Consider the following 24,321-nt stretch of genomic DNA (forward strand, 5'->3'; position numbering starts at 1 on the left):
GAAACTGGATCCCTGTCTTACACCATATACAAAATTTAAGTCAAAATAGATTAAAGACTTGAATGTAAGACCTAAAACCATAAAACTCCTAGAAGAAAACATAGGCAATAATCTCCTTGACACAGGTCTTGGTGATGGGTTTTTTATTTGACACCAAAGGCAAAAAAATAAAAAGGACTATATCAACTATATTACACTAAAAAAATCTTCTGCACAACAAAGAAAACCATCAGCAAGAGAAAAGGCAACCTTTTGAATGGGAGAAAATGTTTGCAAATCATTTCTCTGATAAGGGGTTAATTTCCAAAACACATAACAAATTCATACAACTCAAAAGCAAAAAGCAAATATTTAGATTTAAAAATGGGCAAAGGAAATAGACATTTTTACAAAGACTATATCCAAATGGCCAAGGGATATATGAAAAAGCACTCGATGTCACTAATCATCAAAACCACAATGATCTATCATCTCACACTTGTTACAATGGTGATCAATTAAAAGACAAGAGATAACAAGTGTTAGCAAAGATGTGGAGAAAGGGAACCCTTATGCACTGTTTGTGCAAATGTAAATTGGTACAGCCACTATGGAAAACAAAATGTTTCTCAAAATACTAAAAACAGAACTATCATATAATCCAGAAATCTCACTGTTGGCTATATATCCAACGGTAATAAAAATAGGATATACGCATTATCATGTCCATTGCATCCTTATTCACAATAGGTAATATATGGAAATAACCTACTATCAGTCAATGCAAGAGTAAAGAAGATGTGTTTGGGTGTCTATATTTACAAATTATATACAAATATACATGTATACACACAAAGGATTATTCAGTCATGAGAAAGAAGGATATCCTGCCACTCCTTACAATGTGGATAGAACTTGAATGTATTAAGCTCAGTGAAATAAGCCAGACACAAAAATACAAACACTATAAGTTAAAACTTATAATTGTAATCTAACAACAATAAGTCAAACTCATAGAAACAGAGAGTAGAAAAGTGGTTGCCAGGGCTTTGGGTGGTGAGCAAGATAGGGAGAGATTGTTAAAAGAGTACAAAATTTCAACAGATAAATATGTTCTGAGGATCTAATGTAAAACATGATGATTACAATTAATAAAATTGTATAAAAAATTGAAATCTGCTAAGAGTAGAACTTAAATATTCTCATCCCCTCTTCACCACCAAAGATAAATATGGGAGGTTGTGAGGTAATAGATGTGTTACTTAACTAGATGGAGGGAAACTTTCCTAGTGTATACGTGTATCAATCGCCATGATGTATACTTTAAATATCTTTCAATTTCAGTAGTCAATAATACTTCATTAAAGCTGAAAAAAATCACAAGGGAAAATGCCAACTCTCCTAGGAAATAAGTATTAGTAGCAGTTAGTTTTGATTTAAACATTTCCTATAATTTTTACCTAGTTCTTGTATTCCAGAAAGTGAATAAATTTGGAATGTGGTGTGAGTTTGAAGAATCATACTCAACTTACAATCTTTACACTCACTGGTTTTGAGATGGAGAGAGAATTTTACTTAGAGGAATGCAAGCTTTTTACTTAGAGGAATGCAAATCACAGCTTTGACACTTCATATATACATATATATTATTTCTTACTTTGGTTTAAAATCCCAATGTGTTTTTTTATTTGTGATTTTGAGATAGCTTAAAATTTTCCAAAGGTTTAATTTAAGTCAATTTTGTTTCTCAGGCAGCAAGATGTAAAAGCTCTGTATTTTTCTTTCTAATGAAAGGAACTGGCCTAGTTGGCAATGAGAGTCAGAGTTGCTGTTTTAAAAAGTACATCTGTGGTTACTTTAATACACTCATTTATGTTTAGGGTGTCCTTTTCGCATTTCAAGATATTGACGGTATCATATTATTTATGCAGCCTAGTTTCTGTAGTTCAAAATAGAGTAGATACGACTTAAAACAAAACAAGAATTCTTATCAGCAAAACTGAATGTTAAAAGAAATCCTCAGATATACTGAGGTGAAAATATTTTAAACCAATTACTGTATACCTGGTCAGAGAGCATTCAAATGGGAGGGCAATGATATAAAAGTATCTGTAGACACACAAGGACTTAGAAACAGATCTTCTCTAGAGTTAATATTTGTTTAAGGATGACTTACGGAAAATAAATATTTGACCCAAGAAAGAATCTACATACAATATAGGCTGAACAGTAGTAATCAAAGACTCTAGTAAAATTGAAAGCTAAGCTGAAATATATATTAATTAATAAAGTTATAAAAAAATCTGAAAGTATAAAAGGTAATGAGAGCAAAGGGGAAAATAATAGTGTGCTAAGATTTTGCCTTTTTGGTAAGGCAGGATATAGAAATTAATTTTAGAAGTATATAGATTAATAAATGTTTAAATGGGCATGCTGAAAATATAAGAATAACCACTTAAGCAATAGTAAATAGATTAAATAATTTTTAAACTCACTACAGGAAAAAATATGGGACAAAATAATGACACGTCTAATAAAAGGAGGAAACATAACAAATTTATAACAACCTAGTTTGAACAATACCAACTCAGTTGCAATACTATACAAAAATTCTGCTCTTGTACATTTCCATCTCTTCCCCTTTATATCATTATCGTCACAGATTACATCTTATACATTGTATGCCCATTAACAAAGACTTATAATTAATGGTCCACACATTTGTTTATTATATAAAAAAAAACAGAGAAATTACAAATAATACCAAAAGTACCACAACACAAGTAAAGACTGCTGGTGGTAGTCCCCTGGAGTTTAGATATAAGACACTTGGCCAACTGCCTGTGAAGCAATACTTAAACTTTTCAAAGCCTAAACTCACAGTTAAACAGCTCTAGCAAAACTGTCATATGTTGACAGAACATCTGTCAGCAGACCCAAGCATATGAAGTGAAAGCAGTAGTCTCACTGAGATTTTTCCATGGACCACAACTGAAAATATCATCTTTCTGTAATTTTTCAAGTTAAAACTTTGTTACAATGGCTACCTTAAGCTGGTATTATCTGATATTCATAGATCATTTTGATAGTAGGAACAACTTCTGGAAGAAAAACCTCAGAAAGTAAAGTAATCCAAATAACCTATATTTTCTCTTAAACGATCTGTAATTTTTAAAAGCTAAGATATGTAACTTTTTGTTCAAATAAAACCAGTAACCAAGAAAACAGACCTTTCTTTCTTCCCCCACCCCACCACCCGCAGTTAGAATACTGTATCAGTTTGATACTGCAATCTTAACCATCTATCTCTTTATCTTTTGGTGTCATTTTATATGTGTCTTCTTGGCTCTGGTATCAACATGCTTATTATTTTCTCTCTTTTCCATGTTTAAAACTGGACATAAAGTCAGTATTACAATCTCCAAGAGAAATAAATGAGAAGAAACATATAGCCTTTTATATAATTTTTGTTTCACAGGGAAGAATCACATTTAAATGCTCACATACATAAGAGGTCAACACTTATCTAAAAATTATTAAAGAATAATATTCTCCTGGAAATTTTTTTTATAATAGAATTTATTTCTTAAACCAGTATGTGATTTTAAAAAACACTGTATGGTCTTTATTTTAATTATGAAACACCATTCTAACAAACACGAGTCTGTTCCTCGATATTTGGTTTGATTTTTACACGAAAGGCAAGAAAGAAGTTAAAAATAAATGTGGAACAAAAGGACAGAATTCACTATACTTCATGAGTACATCTAATTATGTACTCATGATTAGTATGTTTCTAGCAAACTTGGCAGGATATGAGAGGATGGTAAACTGAGTTTGTATGCCCTTGTTGGGCCACCAGTCTACCTTCCCTTACAGCTTTCCCTAAACTAGGCAAGGGGCTAAAGGCAACATTATCTAAGCTACTTCAGAGCAGCATTTCAGGACAATATTGCTGCTTTGAAGTAATCAAAATAAAAATTTTCCTTCCTTTGCCAATAGCATCTTCTCATTTCCCACTGTCATTTCTTCAGTAGTTGAACAGAATCTACGAAACATTTACTTGTAGAACATAAAGTTGCTTCCCTAGAGATCTAAAGTAACTTCACAAGTAATAAATTTGTTCTCTATAACTATGTATCCATGACACTGATAAAAATAATGATAGACACAACTCAAGTAGATCTGAGAGCCAAGAGTTTTGAATGTTAATTATGAGCCAGCCACAGATTGGCCCAATTGCTTTAATCAAACAACTATACTTAAATCGTATACATTCCATATTCTCATTTGTGAAATGGAAACGACAAATTTACTGACATCCCACAAAAGAGAGTACATAACAAATTCTCTATTGGACTGGATTCTCATTTCTTAAATTATTTCTAAAATACTTAGAATTCTAGATGCCAGAATAAAATCAAAGAGACATTTATATTTTACGTTACCAGGGGAAAAGGTCTGAGGTCAACTTTGGAAAGGAAATAGAGATTTATTTAGAACTCTGTTTTTACATTATTGACTTGTCTAAAAGAAAAAATATGCAAAATGGCAACCTGACTTGTTCACAGATCTCCCCCAAAACAAAGAGCTGCCCTTAAGTCCCATCAGAAAGCAGAACCTCTACTTAGCAATCATTAATCAGACTTTGACATTTTTTCCCTTCTGGTCATTTTTCTTCACCCAATAAGGAATGCTAAAGGGACTCTACAGCATCACTAGGCCAGGCCTAGGAGAGAGAATATGTCTTATGTGAAAACAGCTGGAAGCCCAGTGATTATGCTTGCTTTCAGGATTTTCTTTGTCTGCTGTGCACTAATTTAGCAGGAGAGCACTGCTGTTAAGTGATATCACCTATCTCTGCTATTGTAAGCCTTCTGTCCTATAAGGCTATGGACAGAGAATGAAAACTTCCCAAGTATTTTTATCTTAGCTGGGGTAGGAAGCTCTAGTAAACTATGTTCTTTCATAGTTGTAAATACTAGCATACATACATATTCTCACCCCCATTTCTGATTCCTCAAAAATAAGCTCGTTATCTAATTTTAAGGTCTTCCTGGAAAATATGAAAATTGTATGGTCACACTGGTTTTGCAAATCCAATTTTCACTTATGCCACAATCATACTAGCCCTGCACTCAAGAAGCTCACAGTGTAGGAGGAAAGAACAGAAGTGTAACTGTAAGTGTAGGTGGTTTTCTGTTGGATATGCTATAATGGTGGCATGTGGAAGGCACCATGGCAGCACACAACAGAGAGCAACCAAGATTGCCTTGAGTTAAAAGGAAGATGGCAAGGAAGGTTCAAAGAGAAGAAGAAGGTACAAGGAAGGTTCAGGTTTTGTCATGTGGACCAATACTGTAGGAAAAGACACTCCTGGGAGAAAAGAACAGTGCCCACAAAGAGAGGAAAACACAGCGAACCTTCAGTGACTATAATAAGCCATTATTATTGTGAGAACAAGACCCGCCAAAGGCCATCTTTATTCTAACCTTTGCCTTTATCTTATAGATTATCGTTATGTTGAAAACAATAAAAGAAAAAACTGTTAGCAAAAATAAGGAAAACTTCTTTATTCTACCTGGAAAATGTTATGCTTCTATGATGTGAACTCCTAGAAGGCAGAGAACATGATTGTTTATAAAATCTTTTAAGCAAGAATAAATCTGTATTATATTATGAACTATAATATTTTTGTTCATACATATTATTGAACCTGATGGGTCACAACATGTTTGTGTATCTGAAAGAATTAGTGTGCTAAGCAGAGTGCCTTAAAGAGGGACACACTGGGAGAGCAGTGCAGTGATATCTATGACATTTTCTCTGTCCATGAGCTCACAGGCCAGCAACTTGTGGTCAGAGAATCAGGGAATGTATTCACCAATATCCTATCCCTGGAAGAACAGGGCCAGAAAGTAGAAAATTTTTAAACAGTGAAACTTTCTGTTTGCTTTTCCAATCCCTACTTTTGTGATAAAGAGGACATATGGGCCAAAAGGGAAGTTACATTAGATATGAAGCATTCTATTCATTCGATAATGTTTAATATTTAACTATAAGTTTATTGCTTTAACTACAATGTTCTTAATAGCACTTCAAAGCTAGGTCAAAAGTGGCTAGTATCTCTGCAAGTAGCTGCTTGTGTTGCTGTACCAAAATTACCTATTTTGAAATCAGGAATGTCTAGCTTCTCTGAAGTAAATAAACCTTGCTCTACGTAGAAAAAACACAGTATCCTCTGGCCCTAATAAATCACATTCTTTCAGAAACAAACCAATAGAACATTACACCTTGAGAACTTCACTTAGTTTACCCTACATGTGTGATCTGAGGAAGCTGTGTTGTACCTGACCCTTTGAAACCTATAATATTCTGCAACATTACTTCACAATTCTCTGTAGAATTTTCACCTGACTTTAACATGTTTTTCATATTCAATAACTGTGAAGTTGACGCCTCTGAACCACACAATTATAACTGTTTCTGTGTCACAGATAAATATATGTGGAAACAGTTGGGGTCATAATGGACCATTTTATTCATTATAATTTATCCTCAGTCATCTTGTGAATAGATACAGCATATCTCATATGCCATGTTACAAATGAATATAATAAGGCTCAAAGAAATGACTAAAACTGTAGTGTTGGGCCTTAAATTCTGTCAAGTGCAACTTCGGTACTCTTTCTATCAAGGTCCCTCAAATCTCGGGAATCAACATTTCCCCTTGGTCCTATGATTTGCGAATACTTTCTTAGATTCTGTGGGTTGTCTTTTTGCTCTCTTGATACTGTCCTATGATGGATAAATGCTTTTAGTTTTTGATGAGGTTCAATTTGTCCATTATTTAAAATTGCCTGTGTTTTTTGGTGTCGTTTCCCAAAAATCATTGCCAAATCCAATGTTGCGAAGATTTTCCTCTCTTTTTCATCTATTTTATAGTTTTAGCTCTTAAGTTTAGATTCTCTGATTGTTAATTTTTTAATATGGCCCAACTTTATTCTTTTGCATATGGCTATCCAGTTTCCCATCACCATTTGCTGAAAAGACTATTCTTCTTCATTTGGTCTTGACACCCTTGTCGAAAATCATTTCACCATATGTATAAGAGTTTAATTTGGGGCTCTCTATTCTATTCCATTGTTTTGTATCTCTGTCCTTATGCCAGTCCCATACTGTTTTAATTACTGTAGCTTTGTTTAAGGTTTAAAAATCAGAAAGTGTGAGTCTTCCAACTTGTTACTTCTTTTTCAAGATTTATTTGGCATTCTTTGATGTAACATGATTTTCAGGATGGGTTTTCTTCTACAAAAAAAATGGTACTGAAATTTTAGAGATTTCTGTGAATCAAAAGATTGCTTTGGGAAGTATTGTCATCTGAAAAATATTAAAATTACCAATTCTGAACATGGAAAGTTTTTTCCATTTATGTATGTCCTTCTTAATTTCCTTCAGCAAAGTTTTATAGTTTTCACCGTACAAGTCTTGCATATCTTTGGTTAAATTCATTCCTAAGTATTTTATTTTTCCTGATGCTATTTACATGAAATTGTTTCCATAATTTTCTTTTCTGTATTGTTCATTGCTATTAAAAGAAATACAATTGATTTTTGCATATTTATTTGTATCTTGCAACTTTGCTGAAACTGTTTATTAGCTCAAACTATATGGGATTCCTCCATATAAGATCATGTCATCTATATGCAGAGATAATTTTATTTATTCCTTTCTACACTGGATGCCTTTATTTTATTCAATTCATTCATTCATTCATTTCTGCCTAGCTGCCTTGTTTAGAACTTCCACTATTATGTTGAATAAAAAGGTGAAAGGTAAGTATCCTTGTCCTAAACTGGATACTCACTCCCTCCCTCCCTCCCTCCCTTCATTCCTTTCCCTTCCTTCCCTTCCTTTCTGCCTAACTGCCTCAAATAGAACTTCCACTACTATGCTGAATAAAAGTAGTGAAAGGTGGGTAACCTTGTCTTGTTTCTCAGCTTACAGAAAAAGCTTTCAGTTTGTTGCCATTGACTGTGCTGTTAAGGCTGTTGGCTTTTCATGAATGTCCTATATCAAGTTGAGAAAGTTCTTTTCTGTCCCTTGTTTGTTGACTGCTTTTAGTCATAAAAGGGTGTTAGATTTTGTCAAATGCTTTTTTTCTGTATAGATTGAGATGATCATATAGTTTTCTCCATTAATGTGGTTTTTATGTTGATCTATTTTCAAATGGTGAACTATCCCCTGCATTCTAGGAATAAATCCCATTTGGACATGGTGTACAATCCTTTATAATATGCTGCTAAATTCAGTTTGCTAATATTTTGTTGAGAATTTTTGCATCAGTATTCCTAAGGAATGTTGGTCCCTAGTGTTTGTTTGTTTTTGGTATAGTCTTTGCCTAGCTTTGGTATCAGAGTAATGCTGGCCTCAAAGAATGAGTTAGGAAGTGTTCCTTTCTCTTCAATTTCGAGAAAGAGTTTGAGAAGGAATGGTATTAATTCTTTTTTACAAGTTTGGGAGAATTCACTGGTCATGGCTTTTCTTTGTAGGATGATTTTTGCTTACAGATTTAATCTCCTTACTTGTTATAGGTCTCTTCAGATTTTCTACTTCTTCATGAGTCGATTTTAGAAGATTGGGTGTTTCTAAGAAATCGTCCATTTTATCTAAGTTATCCAATTTCTTGCCATTCAATTATTTATACTATTATCTTTTCCAACCTTTTTTATTTCAATAAAATCAATACTTATAACTGCATTTTTGATAATAACAGTTTGAGTCTTTTCACTTTCTTTCTTAGTCAGTGTAGCTAAATGTTTCTCAATTTTGTTGTTCTTTTCAAAGAGCCAAAATTTGGTTTAACTTTCTCTACTGTTTTTCCATATTCTATTTAATTTATCTCTGTCTTAATCTTTATTATTTCCATCCTTCTGCTGGCATTGGATTTAGTTTGCCCTTCTTATTTATAATATCTTCAGGTGTATGGATAGGTACTTGGTTTGAGGTCTTTCTTTTTCCTTAATGTATATGTTTACATCCATAAATTTCCATGTTACACTAATTTCATATAAGTTTATGTGTTGTTTTAATTTTCATTTGTCACAAGGTATTTTCTAATTTTCCTTGTAATTTATTTTTTAACTCATTAACTGTTTAAGACTATATTCTTTTTTTAAGTTTATTGGGGTAACATTGGTTAATACAATTATATAATTTTCAGGTGTACATTATAATTTGACATCTATGTATTCTATTGTGTGATTACCATCCAGGGTCCAGTTTCCTTCAGCTACCATATATTTGATCCCCTTTAACCACTTCGCCCTCCCCCAGACTCCCTGTATTTGACTCCCCCTACACCCTGACTACCCCTTCCCTCTTACCTCATCCCCTACCTTCTGGTAACCACTAGTCCACTGTCCATGACCCTGAGTCTCTGTTTGTCTTGTTCATTCATTGCTTTTAGGTTTATATCCCATATATAAGTGATATCATGTGATTTTCAACTTTTTCAGTCTGGCTGATTTTGCTTAGTATGATTATCTCGAGGTCCATCCATGTTGTCACAAATGGCAGTATTTCATCTCTTCTTACGACTAATATTCCATTGTATATATATACCACAACTTCTTTATCCAATCATCTATCGTAGGACACTTCAGTTGCTTCCATGTTCTGGACACCATGACTAAATCCATGTTGTCTGTCACAAATGGCTGAGTAATATTCCATTGTATATATGTACCACAGCTTCTTTAGCCAATCATCTAAGGATACTTTGGTTGCTTCCATGTCCTGGCCACTGTGAATAATGCTGCTATGAACATCGCTGTGCAAATATCTTTTCAGATATGGGTTTTCAAGTCTTTTGGGTAAATATCCAGTAGAGGGATTGCTAGATCACATGTTAGATCAATTCTTAGTTTTCTGAGGAAGCTCCACACTGTTTTCTATAGTGGCTGTACCAATTTGCAGTCCCAGGAGCAGTGGATGAGGGTTCCTGTTCCTCCGCATCCTCTCCAACATTTGTTATTACTTGTCCTGTTGATTATAGCTGGTCTAACAGGTGTGAGATGGTATCTCACTGTGGTTTTGATTTATATTTCCCTAATGGCTAGCAATGTTGAGCATCTTTTCATATATTTGTTGGCCATTTGTATGTCCTCTAGGGAGAAGTGTCTATTCAGGTCCTCTGCCCATTTTTGGGGGGTGGGGGTCGTTTGTTTTCTTGTTGTTATGGAGTCGTATGAGTTCTTTGTATAATTTGGATATTAGGCCTTTATCAAAGGCCTTACTTGCAAATATTTTTCCCCATTCGGATGGTTATCTCTATACCCTGATGATTTCTTTTGCTGAGCAGGAGTTTTTTAGTTTGATGCAGTCCCATTCACTTATTTTAGCTTTTACTTCCCTTGCCTTTGAGGTCGAATTCATAAAATCCTCTTTAAGTCCAAGGTCCTTGAGTTTAGTTCCAATGTTTTCTTCTATGCATTTTATTGTTTCAGATCTTATATTCAGGTCCTTAATCCAATTTGAGTTAATTTTGGTGTGTGGTGATAGACAATACTTAGTTTCATTCTTTTGCAGGTAGCTTTCCAGTTTTCCCAGCACCATTTATTGAAGAGGCTTTCCTTACTCCACTGTATGTTTTTGGCTTTTTTGTCAAAAATTATTTGCCCATATAAATATGGGTTTACTTCTGGACTCTCAATTCTGTTCCACTGCTCCGTATGAATCATGATCACATGATTCTTATGTTTTAATTTGTTTATGTGGTGTATCACATTAATCGATTTGCGTATGTTGAACCATCCATGTGCCCCTGGGATGAAGCCCACTTGATCGTGGTGTGTAATTTTTAAAATATTTTGCTGTATTCGGTTTGCTAGTATTTTATTTAGAATTTTTGCATCTGTGTTTATGAGAGATATTGGTGTGTAGTTTTCTTTTTGTGTGTTATCTTTATCAGGTTTTGGTATCAGGGTAATACTGGCCTCATAAAATGAATTGAGAAGTATTGCCTCTTGTTTAATTTTTTGGAAGAGTTTGAGGAGAATAGGTATTAAATCTTCTTTGAATATTCGGTAGAATTCACTGGTGAAACCATCTGGCCCTGGACTTTTACTTTTTGGTAGGTTTAAGATGATTGTTTCAATTTCTATACTGCTGATCAGTCTATTTAGATTTTCCAGATCTTCTTGATTCAGTCTAGGAAGACTATTTTTTTAAGTACTGGTCCATTTCTTCCAGTTGATTAAATTTGTTATTATATATTTTTTCATAGTATTCTTGCATGATCTTTTGTATTTCTGCGATGTCAGCCGTAATTTCCCCTCATTCATCCCAGATTTGTGTCCTTTCTCTTTTTTCTCTAGTGAGTCATGCAAGGAGTTTGTCAATTTTATTAACCTTCTCAGAGAACCAGCTCTTTGTTGTATTTATTTTTTTCTATTGTTTGTTTTCAATTTCATTTATTACTGCTCTAATTTTGATTATTTCTTTCCTTCTGCTCACTTTAGGCCTCATTTGTTCTTCCTTTTCTAGTTTTTTAAGATGAAGTGTTAGTCTGTTTATTTGGGCTCATTCTTATTTTTGGAGATAGGCCTGTAACGGTATGAACTTTCCTCTTTTGACTGCTTTTGCCACATCTCAAAAGTTTTGATATGTTGTACTATCATTACCATTCGTTTCTACATATCTCTTGATATCTCTTTGTATTTCTTCTCTGACCCAGTTATTCTTCAGTAGCATGTTGTTTAATCTCCATATATTTGTGGTTCTTCCTGATTTCTTTTTGCAGTTGATCTCTAGTTTCAAAGCATTGTGATCAGAGAAGATGGTTGGTATGATTTCAACCCGCTTATATTTGTGGAGGCTATTTCTGTGTCCCAATATGTGGTCGATTCTTGAGAATGTTCCATGTGCACTAGAGAAGAATGTATAAGCAGCTCTTTTGGGATGGAAGGCTCTGTAAATGTCAATTATGTCCAGTTGGTCTAATGTGTCATTTAAAGATGTTATTTCCTTATTGATTTTCTGTTTGGATGATATCCGACAGTAGGGTATTTAGGTTTCCTACTACAATAGTGTTTTGGTCTGTTTCTCCCTTTAGTTCTGTTAGGCATTGCTTTACATATTTCGAGGCTCACTGATTGGGACCATAGGTATTAATAAGTGTTATGTCTTCTTGGTTCATGATTCCCTTTATCATTATGAAGTGTCCCTCAGTATCTTTATCTTTTTTATTTTGAAGTCTATTTCGTACAATACTGCTACTGCAGCCTTTCTCTGAATGCCATTTGCTTGAAATATCATTTTCCACCCTTCCACTTTGAGTCTATATTTGTGTTTGTAGCTGAGATGTGTCTCCTGGAGGCGGCATATGGTTGGGTTTTGTTTTTTGATCCATTCAGCAACTTTGTGCCTTTTTATTGGTGATTTCAGTCCATTTCAGGCAATTATTGAAATATGAGTTGTTCTTATAGCCGTTTTATCTTCTGCTTTCTGATAGCTCGGTGTTTCCACTGCTTCCTTGTCTTTATGTTTCTGTTTTTATTTATTTATTTGTTTGTTTGTTTGTTTAGGTTCGCTTTTGTGGGATATGCCTCTGGTTCTTTGTTTTATGTCAGACTTCAGTTCTGAATTTTTGGCATGTGGTTACCATTACAAATATGTAAAGGATAGTTATATATATATAGAATCCATTTTCTCCTGCATGTGCCTTATCTCCATTCCCCTTTAGGAACTCAGATCTTTAAATCCTCCCCTTTTCAGTCATTGTTGTCTCAATTTCTCCCTATGTATGCTGAACGTTCATTACTATCTTGCTATAGCAATTCTCTTATTATTTAAGCTTATAATGCCCTGTTCTTAGTAAGGGTTGCACTCCTCTGTTTGTATTTGCCTGATAGTCACTTTACTCCTAATTATGTATTTTTTTGTTTCGTTTTATTTTGTTTTAATGAGCTGATACCTTTCAGTATTTCCTATAGTGCAGGTCTCGTAGTGGAGAATTCCCTCAAGTTTTGTATGTCTGGAAAGGTCTTAATTTCTCCTTTATATCTAAAGGAGAGCTGAGCTGGATATGTTATTCTAGGCTGGTAGTTCCTTTTACTTAATAGTTTAAATATTTGATTCCATTTCTTTCTAGCTTTTAACGTTTGACCTGAGAAGTTCGATGATAATCTAATGGGTTTTACTTTATAAGTTACCATCTTCTTTCCCTGGCTGCCGAGAGAATTCTGTCTTTGTCGTTGATTTTTGATAACTTTAAGACAGTGTGTCTTGGTGAAGGCCTTTTTGGATTGAGATAATTGGGTGTTCTGTTGACTTCCTGAATCAAGCTCCAGCTCATTCCTTAGATTTGGGAAATTCTCGTACACTATTTGTCTGAAAATGCTTTCTAGTCCCTGCTCCTTTCCCTCGCCTTTGAGAATGCCCATTATTCTTATGTCTCCACTCCTCATGGTATCAGTTAGTTCTTGAATTTCTCTCACATTATTTTTCATTCTTCGGTTTCTCTCTTCTTCTTTCTGATTTATTTCTAGATTTCTGTCTTCGATATCACTGATCCTTTCCTCTATTTGGTCAACTCTATTTTGCAAGATTGCTATTTCATTTTTTCAACTCTTGTTCTTCATCTCCTGAAGATGGTTCCTTTTGGTTCCTTTTGAGAGTTTCAATCTCCTTGCTCTGCCAATCTAGTTGTTTTTTTCAATTCCTAACATTGTTGATTTGAGTTGTTTTGGATCTCATTGAGTTTTTTCAGAAGTGCCATCTTGAATTCTCTGTCACTTAAGTCGCATATTTCTATGTCTGTAAGCTCATGTTCTGGAGATTTTTCTCTTTCTTTCTGAGCTGCCTTGTCACCTTGGTTGTTCATGGTGTTTAATGAACTATTTCTGCACTTGGGCATTAATGGAAGTGTATTCTGTTGTTTTTCCAGAAAGAAGATTCATTGTCTAAAAGTCTCTCTTTAGCCTGCTGCAAAGAAGGCACTTTTCTTTTGATTTCCAGTAGGTGGCAAGTAAGCCTCTTGGATCCCTGCTTTATATAAAGCCTAAATGTCTTTTTTTTATTTTCTTGTAGATATTTAATCACAGTTGTTACTCTCAGTTTCCATCCTTGTCAGTGTTAGCAACAGTTTCGGTAGCGTTTGCTCAGATTTCCTTGGGGCTCCGTGGTGTTCGGTCTCGAAGGGTATGGGGGGAGGGGCCCACTAGGTTGGCAGTTGGTGGCTGCAGCTCAGCCTTGGTTTTGCAATTGGATCGGTAAAAATCAAATTGTTTCTCTGAGATCCTGTACTACTTCTCTGCTTTCTGCCCTGATGACTGGGCCTTGCTGTGGTCTACTAGAAGTCCTGGCATTTCCAGCTAGGCTGATCAGTGAGGTCTCCGCACCTTCTCTCCTCCTTTTCCTCCTGCAAGGAGGTCTAGGGGCTGTGAGAGGCAGCTTCTTTATTTCTCTGAGTCCACTGCCTGACACCTGGGGTTCTGACCTGTGGTAGCTCTTATGCGCAGATCCCACGATCAGACGTGCTGGTGTGCAGTTTGGGTGTTTTTTGTTCAGTTTTAGATGTTCGGCTTATTGTTGTTTGAAAAGAAGAGATATGAGGACGTCTCTCACTCCGCCATGTTTCTGAAGGAATCTAAGACTATATTTTTAATTTCCACATTACGTGTTTTCCAGTTTTTCTTCCATTTACAATTTCTAGTTTTGTTCCACTGAGAACAAAGATAGTTTATAATTTAAATATTTTTAATTTTAGGATTCGTATATTAATTTTCTAGAGCTATGATAACAAAACATCACAGTCTGTGTGGATTAAATAATAGAAATTAATTTTCTTACATTTCTGGAGACTGGAAGTCCAAGATCAAAGTGTCAGCAAGTTTGGTTTCTCCTAAGTCCTCTCTCCTTAGCTTGTAGATGGCTGCCTTTTCACTGTATCCTCAAATGGCACTTTCTCTGCACATGCATCCCTGGTGTCTGTTCTTTTTCTAAGAACACACCAGTCATCCTAGGTTAGGGCCCAACCATGTAATTTCATTCAATCTTATTAATTACCTCTTAAAAGCCCTACCTGTAAATCACAATGTCAGGTGTACTGTGGGTTAGAACTCCAATATGTGAATTTTGAGGTAACATAATTCAGTCTATTACTTGTTTTATGCCCTAATATATGGTCTAAGCAAAGAATGTTCAAATATGCACTTAAGGAAATTGTGTATTCTGCTGTTTTCGGGTGGAGTGTTTTATATGTTTGTTAGGTCTAATTGGTTTATCCTATTGTACAAGTCCTCTGTTTTCTCATTGATCTTTTGTCTGTTTGTTCTGTCTATTATTGAAGGTGGGGTATTAATCATCTCTATTTATTGTAGATCCATTTTCCCCTTCAATTTTTACAATTTTTGCTTCATATATTTTTCAGGCTCCCTTCTTAGGTATGTATATATTTAGAATTGTTACATCTTACTGTATTGAACCTTTTATAGATATATAACACCCTTTTTTGTGTCATAACCTTTTTTAATGTAAAATCTATTTTATAGGACAATAGTATATCCACCTTGGTTCTCTTTTAGTTACTATTTGTATGGAATGTATTTTTTTTTATCCTTTTACTTTCAAACACTTTCTGACCTTATATCTAAATTGAGTACTGTAGATAGCATACAGATGGATCTTATAGACAGCATATAAATAGATCCTTTTATTTTTAAATCCAATCTGCCAATCTCTATCTCTTAATGGTTAGGTTTTATTCATTTACATTTTTTTTTTTTTGGAGTCAAAAGGAAGTTTTATTAGTAAAGGGGTAATACTCCACAGACAGAGTGTGGTCTCCTCTCAGAGGCAGAGAGTGAGAGGGACAGTGTGAGGGGCAGTGAAAGAGACAGTGAGAGGGACAGAGTAAAGAATACAGAAAGACAGTGAGAGGGACCATGAGAGAAATCCATTAATTTACATTTAATGTTATTCCTGATAAAGATGATTTTATTTGTCATTTATCTATTGCTTTATGTTTGTCTTGTATGTTTTTCTTTTTGTTCTTCAGTTTCTTCTTTACTGCTTTATTTGGTATGTGGTTGATTTTTATGTAGAGTACCATTTTAATTACCTTCTTCTTTCATTTTGCCTGTATTTTTTCAGTTATTCTCTTAACCCTTACCTTGGGAATTAGAATTAATATCTTAAAGTTATAACAACTTATTTTGGATACTATTAAATAGGTTTCAAGTATATAAACACTTTATCCCGTAGTACATCTCCTTCCTTCCCCCTTTATATTGTTATTGTCACAGATTACATCTTCACACACCGTATTCCCATTAAAATGGATTTATAATTATGGTATATGAATTTTCTTATTAAATCATATAGGAGAAAGAAAACAGTATAAACACTACCAAAAGTACAATAACTGACTTTTATATTTACCGATATAATTACTGTTACTAGTTGTCTTTACTTTTTCTTAAGTTTAAGTTGCTGCTGAGTATCCTTTTCATTTCAACCTGAAGGACTCACTTTAGCATTATAGGATAGGTCTGCTCGTAATGAACACCCTCAGCTTTTGTTAGTCTAGAAATATCTTAATTTCTCTTTCATTCTTGAAAGATGGTTTTGCTAGACATATAATTGTTGGTTGTGGGGGACTTTAAATATGTCATCTGCTTTTTTGGGGGGCGGGGGTGGGGGCGGAGGGACTTTAATATGTAATGTGACTGCTTTTTGACGCCATAGTTTTAGATGAGAAATCAGTTATTAATATTATTGAGGATGCTTTGTACATGACAAGTCCTTTTCTCTTTCTGCTTTCAAAAGTTTCTTCTTGTCTTGGACTTGACAATTTCACTACAATATGTCTTAGTGTTTGAGTTTATGATTGATTAGAGATCACTTGGCTTCTTGGTATGTATATTTATGTTGTTCCTCATTTGGGAAATGTTAAAGACATTATTTTTTCAAATTTGTTGTTGTTTCCCTTCTTTCTGGTACTCCTATAATATACATGTTCCTATATTTGATGGTGTCACCCCACAGGTCTCTCAAGCTCGTCATTTTTCTTCGTATTTTTTCTTTCTGCTCCTCAGAACTATAGTTCAATTGTCTTATCTTCAAGTTCACTGATCTTTTGTTCCACTTGTTCAAATCTACTGTGATTTTTAAAATTTAAATTTTAAATTTTAGCTCCAGAATTTTTTCTATGATTTCTATGTCTTTATATTTTCATTTTGCTCATATATTATTTTCTTGATTTCATTTCAATGTTTAACTCATTTACATATTTAAGACAGTTTATTTCATATCTTTAATGAATAATTCCAATGTCTAGGCTCCTTCTGTGATTGTTTCTGTCAAACTGTTATGTTTTCCTGTGAGTAGGCCATTGTTTCCTTGTTATTTGTATATTTTATAACTTTTATTGAGAATTGGATCTTTGAGCATTATTTTGTAGTTTAACTCTGGAAATTTAATTCTTTCACTCCTTGGGGATTGTGAATCTTACTTTTTTGTGGGCAGGATTATTCCATTTATGACTTTCCATACTATTTTTTCAAGATGTGTGTTCTTTGTCATATGTAGTGATTGATATTTCTGTTCCATTGTCTCTGGACAACAGGAGACCTGATAAAGATTTCCTTAAATGTCTGTCACCCTATTTTGAAGTCTCCTGAAAACCATTTCAGCCTGTGGGAGTTAAAAAATATCCACTAGCCTTGTGCCAGTCCCCTCGGTGATCAAATGCAACATTCAGCAATGAACACAATGCTGATATATTGCCCACCCTGGCTCCAGCATTCTGCACCATGATTATGAGGCTGGGGGATGCGGGATGATAGCTGTTACCATTCAAAAGGCTGAAATTCCCCCAAATTTCCCCTTTACCAAGGTCTTCTCAGACAGCAAGTGTTCAACTAGACTCTAGAGCTCTAAAATAATTACGTCAGACAGTTCCTGCCCATAAAGCAATTCTCTGGATAGAGGCATGGATCTTTGGAGTTTCTTTCTTTGCCTTCTTTTGAGAAAACACTCCTCTTAGTTGCTTACTTGACCCGCACTCTTAGATTAGGAAGAGTGTGGTCATTTGTTTGTTAATGTTTTGATTACATGTTCTCCTCTGTTTCTTCTTCCCTCTACTGTAAAATATAATGCACATTCACATATTAGAGACCCTGAGAACTCCTACAGTATAACTAACTGGCCCACATTTAACCAGCCTTTCCCAAAGTTGAGTATAGAACCTTTCGGTAGTATTCCTATGAAGATCTCATGGAAAAGTGTTCTTTGGAGCACCAGCTGAAGTCTGCTTTTCTTCCTTTCTCATGTAAGCATGAATGAATGATTTCCTTTTCTCCCTTCCTTCAGTTTTTCAGGTTGTTCAGATTACCATCATGGTATATTTTGTCCTTTTCACACTGCACTATTTTCTTTTCTACTTATTTCCTCTAAAGAAACCCTGTAATTCTGGTGGGAAAATATTGGCCTTCTGGCTGTCACAATGGAAAACAAACACTGAGTAAAAAAAATCTTCTATCATTCCTTTACTCTTAGCAATAAGAGCCAGAAATTTCTTCATTGTATAGAACCACAGGTGGCAGATATAAAACAGGAAGAAATGCAGCTGTGAACAAATCTGTGGGCTCTACTTTGGTCTTCTGGCACTTACCACATATAAGTTACACTGAAAACCTAGACGAGCTGACAGAGTTTCTCCTCTGGCGTCACAATTTCTTTTGTGTTTACTCAGGGCTCTAACTATTACTAGTATCAAGAAGGCACTATTGACTATGCTCTCGAAATATGCCCTAAGTCTCCCTATTTTACTACTTGGCATCATAACTCAAGCCAAGACTTAGAGGAGTCTTCCTTGTTTCTTGTCTTTCTTTCCCATATCACATCAAACCCATTAGCAAATCCTGTTGCCTCTAACACCAAAATATATTCCAAATCCACTGGTCCAAGTTATAATCTTCTTTCACACCTGAACTACTCCCACAGCCTCCAAGATACCTTTACTCTGGCCTTCTATATACAGTCATCCTCCACAAACTTCAAACTGTGACTCAGATCATATCTCTTCTCTCCTGGACAACAGGGAGTATTTAATACCAGCTCTTTAATATTGTACACAAGTTCTCCATCCTTACTTGCTGCCACATCTGCCTCAGACTTTCCACTTCATTCATATAGCACTATATATATCCCTGCATATAGCCTTCACCATGCTATTCTGGCCTCCTGGTCTTTGCTTATTCAGTGTCTTCTATTTCAAATGCCTCCGCAGTCCCTTTCTTGGTTCTTTTCAACTTAGCTTTCATAGCTTAGATAGAGAATCACCAACTACAGGAAGCTAACCTGACACTCTCAGTCTGCTCTCTCCCCAGTGTGTGTGTGTGCTTGTGTACCTATCAGACATGCTTACCTCCTCATTGTTCTCACATCTTTTGTACAAAGCTCTATTATTACACTTTCTAGTCTTTTAAAACATGTTTACATTACCTTTCTCTTCTACTACATTGTCAGTCTCCTAAGAGCGGAGATCAATTGTCATTCCTTTTAAATACTGTATCCCATTGTAATTGGCATAAGGCCAATTATATAGTAAGTAAACATTCCTAAAATGCTTCTTAGCAAATGTAGTAATCAAAGAAATACATTGATACATTTTTGCACTGAAGGAACATAAAACTGATGACATCTTGATGATTAGTAAATACTCAACATTAATTATATGGTTATTGACTATCCACTATGTGCCAAGCATTATTCTAGTCACTGAGGATATAGTAGTGAAAAAGTTTTGATTTGGAAGTTTAAGCCAATGCAATATAGTACATGAAACAGGTAAACAAGCATAAGTATTAGGAAGAAAACAAAATATTATCAAAAGTGATATAACTGTAAAAATAGAAATGTTTTACTATACAAAACAGGCTTACGAATTGGTAAGAAAGTCCATAGGATCCAACAAATATATGAGTAAAAGTTAAGAAAAACAATTTGTAAAAGAGCAGCAAGTACTCTACTACGAGGTTTACAGATTATGTAATTATATCAAGAAATCATAGCAGTGATAGCAACAACAAAATGTATACTCTTTAACCCACTATAACAGTTCCTAAAATCTACTCTGAAAAATAATCTAAAAAATGTACAAAACTATATATGAATTTCAATTAAAGAGTTATTTATGATAGCAAAAATGGATAGGTACTGCATACTGAGAATGTGGAAAAACATTATATCATAATGTGCAGTTGTAAAAAATATTGAGTGTGGTACTGATGTCACTGCTGAGAAATGGGCAGAAGTGGAAACAGCTATAACTTCTGCAGGTTACTAAGGTAACAGTATACTGAAACACTCAAAACACACCCATATTCTCTGATCAAGAATTTTACTTCTAGAAATATCCTGAGAATAAGCACTTTCATTCAAGTACTATTTAAAATAGCCCAAATTGGGAAGCAATTTTAAAAACTCAATATAAAAGATTCTAAATTATGATATATCCATACAGTGGAACACTAGTCATTAAGAAGATGATGAGGTGAATTTACTGATATTCATGATAACAGGAAAAGACAGGTTTCACTCCCCATAAAGGATGCATATATTCTGAGGGGAAACAAAGTATCTGACACAAGTGATACTAATAAATGTTTCTGAATAAATGAGTGAATGAGTGAGTAAGGTAAGAGGTGTCCTGGTTGTCCCTTGATATACTATTTTATACTTATCTTTTTCAGGTGCTCATTCTGGCTTCAGATTTGGTGGTGGGTCACACTTTATCAGCCAGATGAGTTCTACCTCTCTCTTCAACTACCATCATAGAAAACTTCTTCCTTCACATTAAAAAAAAAATCTGTATTCAACTTACTAAAATGTTTCTTTGGATTCATCATATTTGAAGCTTTCAGATTTTTTTAGTAGTAAAAGCTGTTTATTCATTAGTTGATAAATGTTGAAACTATGTGATGGGGACATGGGATTCACTTTATTATTATATTTTTATATGTTTGAAATTTTACAGATTCATGACATTTTTATAAGTTGCTTATTGTTATATAATTCTGTAACTATTTCATAATTCGATTAATTCTAGGCAAGGAATTTTACTTTTACATTTATCCCCAGATTGGCTGAGCCATGATAACATTACATTTTGCAGGAATTCAATGAGAATTTATTAGGTAATATATAGAGAAGACTCTAAACTCCTCTGGATAAGTAGCCATTGTACCTAAACCCACATTTCTTACTATAGGATAAACAGAGGTGTCTGAAGGCTTTGATTCTTTTAAACCCTTTCCTTTTTAGAAAACAAAAGTGTAGTTTGCTACCAGCATTAATTTAACATCACACGTAAGGATGCTATGTTTTCTAGGATTTTCAGCAATTGAGAATTACTATATTTTGTAAACAGAAATACCACTACTAAAAACTGAATGCTATAAATAGGATGAGGTCATTTGTTTCCAAAGACTATCGATCTACCAGAGTGATGTGAAAATAATAATAAAAGCAAGGTATTTCATGGCATGTTTTGGGGGTAAGGTTAAGACTGTAATTGTGAATTATCTCAGGGTAAACACTGCAGCTGCAAGTGCTGCTGGTGAGTATTCTCAGGGCAAACAGGCAATAGGTTAAAAACAATTTAAATAAATACAAAAGGTTATTAGAGGGAAAAGAGTAGACAGTCTATAAGGAAAAAAATTCATTATAACTCACCAAGTTTCTATTAAAAAAAAAATCTAGTCATTTTTATTATTATTTTCCCCTCCTTAACTATGAGCTATTTTTAAGTGCCATCTAGACTGGCTTCAGGTAACATCTGGATAAAGAAAAATTACTTGTTATTAAAAACACAGACATTTCCAAACTATTAAGACAGATGGCCTAATCACCTATACCAGCACAATAGTAATACACTCATCTTTCAAAACACTTTCCATCCATCTCTCCTCCTAAAGTACTTAAAAAATATGATTACTGTTTTTTATTTAAAAAAGCATCTTTTTGACAAAAACTTAAATCTATACATGACAAGACATACTACAATTCAGGAAGCGACTTAATGGGTTTTCAAGTAAGTTACTATAGGAAACATGGGAACAGAGAAATCAGCTAATTGACTATTCATGAATTTGAAATATTCAACAGAAAAGTGTTTTTATGAAAGTGTTATGGGCTGAATTGTGTCCCTCCCAAATTCATATGTTGAAGGCCCAAACTCCAATACCTCAGAATATGACTTAATTTGGAGATAGAGCCTTTAAAGAGGTAATTATATTTAAATGAGACCATTAGGAAGGGCTGTAATCTAACCTAATCTAACTAGTAGAATAATTTTGTAATCTCACAGTAAGAAAGGTCTTACTTCTTTACTACCTATGATACAAAACCCAGAAGCTATAAAAGATGGATAAATTCAACCACAGGAGAATAGAATATACCTGCTTTATCAAAAACAAATAAAACTAAACTACACCTTTTAAAAAATTGAAAGACTGATGACCAGCTGGGAGAAAACTAACTGTAATGCATATCACTGGCAAAGAGCTATATTTATCATTTCTAAAGAATAGATCTATATCACTAAGATAAAGATCAACAATCTATGAGAAGAAATATCAAAAGTCATCAATGGGCATTTCATAGAAAATAAAATACAAATGGTTCTTAAACACAGGGAAAGATGCCTAAACCCATAATTATAGTAAGAGAACCGCAAATTAAAATGATAAACACAATTTTCTAGTTTTTAATCTGGTCAAGATCAATACAGTAGGTTGGTAAAGGACAGAAATAGGCTTTTATGTATACTCTTAGTGGGAATGTAAAATGGTGTCATTTGACAATGTCTGCTAAAATTAAATAGGCACATATCCTCTGATCCAGTAATAATATTTATAGAAATTTATCTTGTATCTCTTCCTCACACATGTGGAAAATGATGTATCCACTGCAGCATTGTCCGAAGTAACCAAAGAGGAAGAGCAACCCACATGTCCATCCAAAGGGACTGATTGAATAATAATATCTCTAAATTAGAAGTCAGTGAAAAGAATGTAGCAAATATTTATATAATAATATAATGTTACTGAACGATCTCCAAGACACATTTCTGATACAGAAAAGCATGGTACAAGGGAGTACTGTTACCGTTTTTACAAGAAAAAAATAAAATAATGGCAGAATATATATATATAACTATGTGAGTTTATATATTATATATATACTTGGTGTGTTTATTACACACACACATACCCCCATCTCTGGGAAGGTGTGTAAGAAACCAGTATCCGTGACTGCTTCAGGGGATGGGTATTGAGTAGCTGAAAGAACAAGTATGGGAAGAAGACTCAGTTTTCACTGTATACCCTTTGGTACTTTTTGAATTATGTATATATGTATTAAATATTTCTGGAGGAAGGGGCGAGGTAGATAAGGGTAAAGGGGTCAAACGTGGTGATGGAAAGAAATCTAACTCTGGGTGGTAAACACATGATGCAACATATATACGACTTACTGTTGAATGATACACTTGAAACTTATTTATTTGTTAATCAATGTCATCCCAATAATTTTAATAAAATAAATAAAAATAAGTATTTGCTTGAAAAACCAATTAAATACTTATAGAATATGAAATCGGAGGGCAAAAAAACAGTAAAGGCATGGAAATCTAGAGGAACAAAGATGCTATAGGTAAATATAGGGAGGAGGTGAGAGAATTAAAATGTTAATCAAGCCACAATCAGAGACTGCCACGTGCTGATTAGCCCTGCAGCCAGGCCAGGAGGACACTCCTTCAGAACAAAGGATGATTTCTGCTGGATTACTAACAACCCACTCTCTACACCTGTGAAGGGGAAATGGGAACCAAGAGTCATTCCCTATAGCTAAAACCATGGGGAACCTATAAATTAAAGGCTGAGAACTGCCAGCAGGACTTTCACTCTACATATTCTTACCTTTTCACAGCTACATACTCTTCCCCTTCTTCACTGTATGTCCTTATTAAAGGAAATGGGAACTAAAGAATGACAAATAAACTGAATTCCCTGAACACTCAGAGTCCCTTTCAGTGCCTTTACTCAGTCTCTCTTATTGTCCCTCTCACATCCCCTCTCACTCTGCCTCTAAGAGATCACACTCTGTCTGTGGAATGTTATCCCTTTTTTCGTAAACTTTCCTTTTGACTCTAATGTTGGCGTGTGTGTTGAATTCTTTTATACTCTCCGCCAAAAGACCCTCTTCTCTCGGGTGCAGGGCTTGGTCTCCTCCCACCAACTTGGGGAAATTTGCCCTGTCCTGCATCATGGCTAC

At 34.5% G+C, this 24,321-nt stretch overlaps 1 protein-coding gene across 1 annotated transcript in view; it reads right to left on the reverse strand.

The window, feature by feature from the left end:
* Nucleotides 1–24,321, reverse strand: part of SPIDR (scaffold protein involved in DNA repair) — a 436,331-nt gene that overhangs the window by 225,047 nt on the left and 186,963 nt on the right.

The sequence above is a fragment of the Pteropus alecto genome, unplaced genomic scaffold (genome assembly GCF_000325575.1).
Source record: "Pteropus alecto unplaced genomic scaffold, ASM32557v1 scaffold201, whole genome shotgun sequence".
NCBI lineage: Eukaryota > Metazoa > Chordata > Mammalia > Chiroptera > Pteropodidae > Pteropus > Pteropus alecto.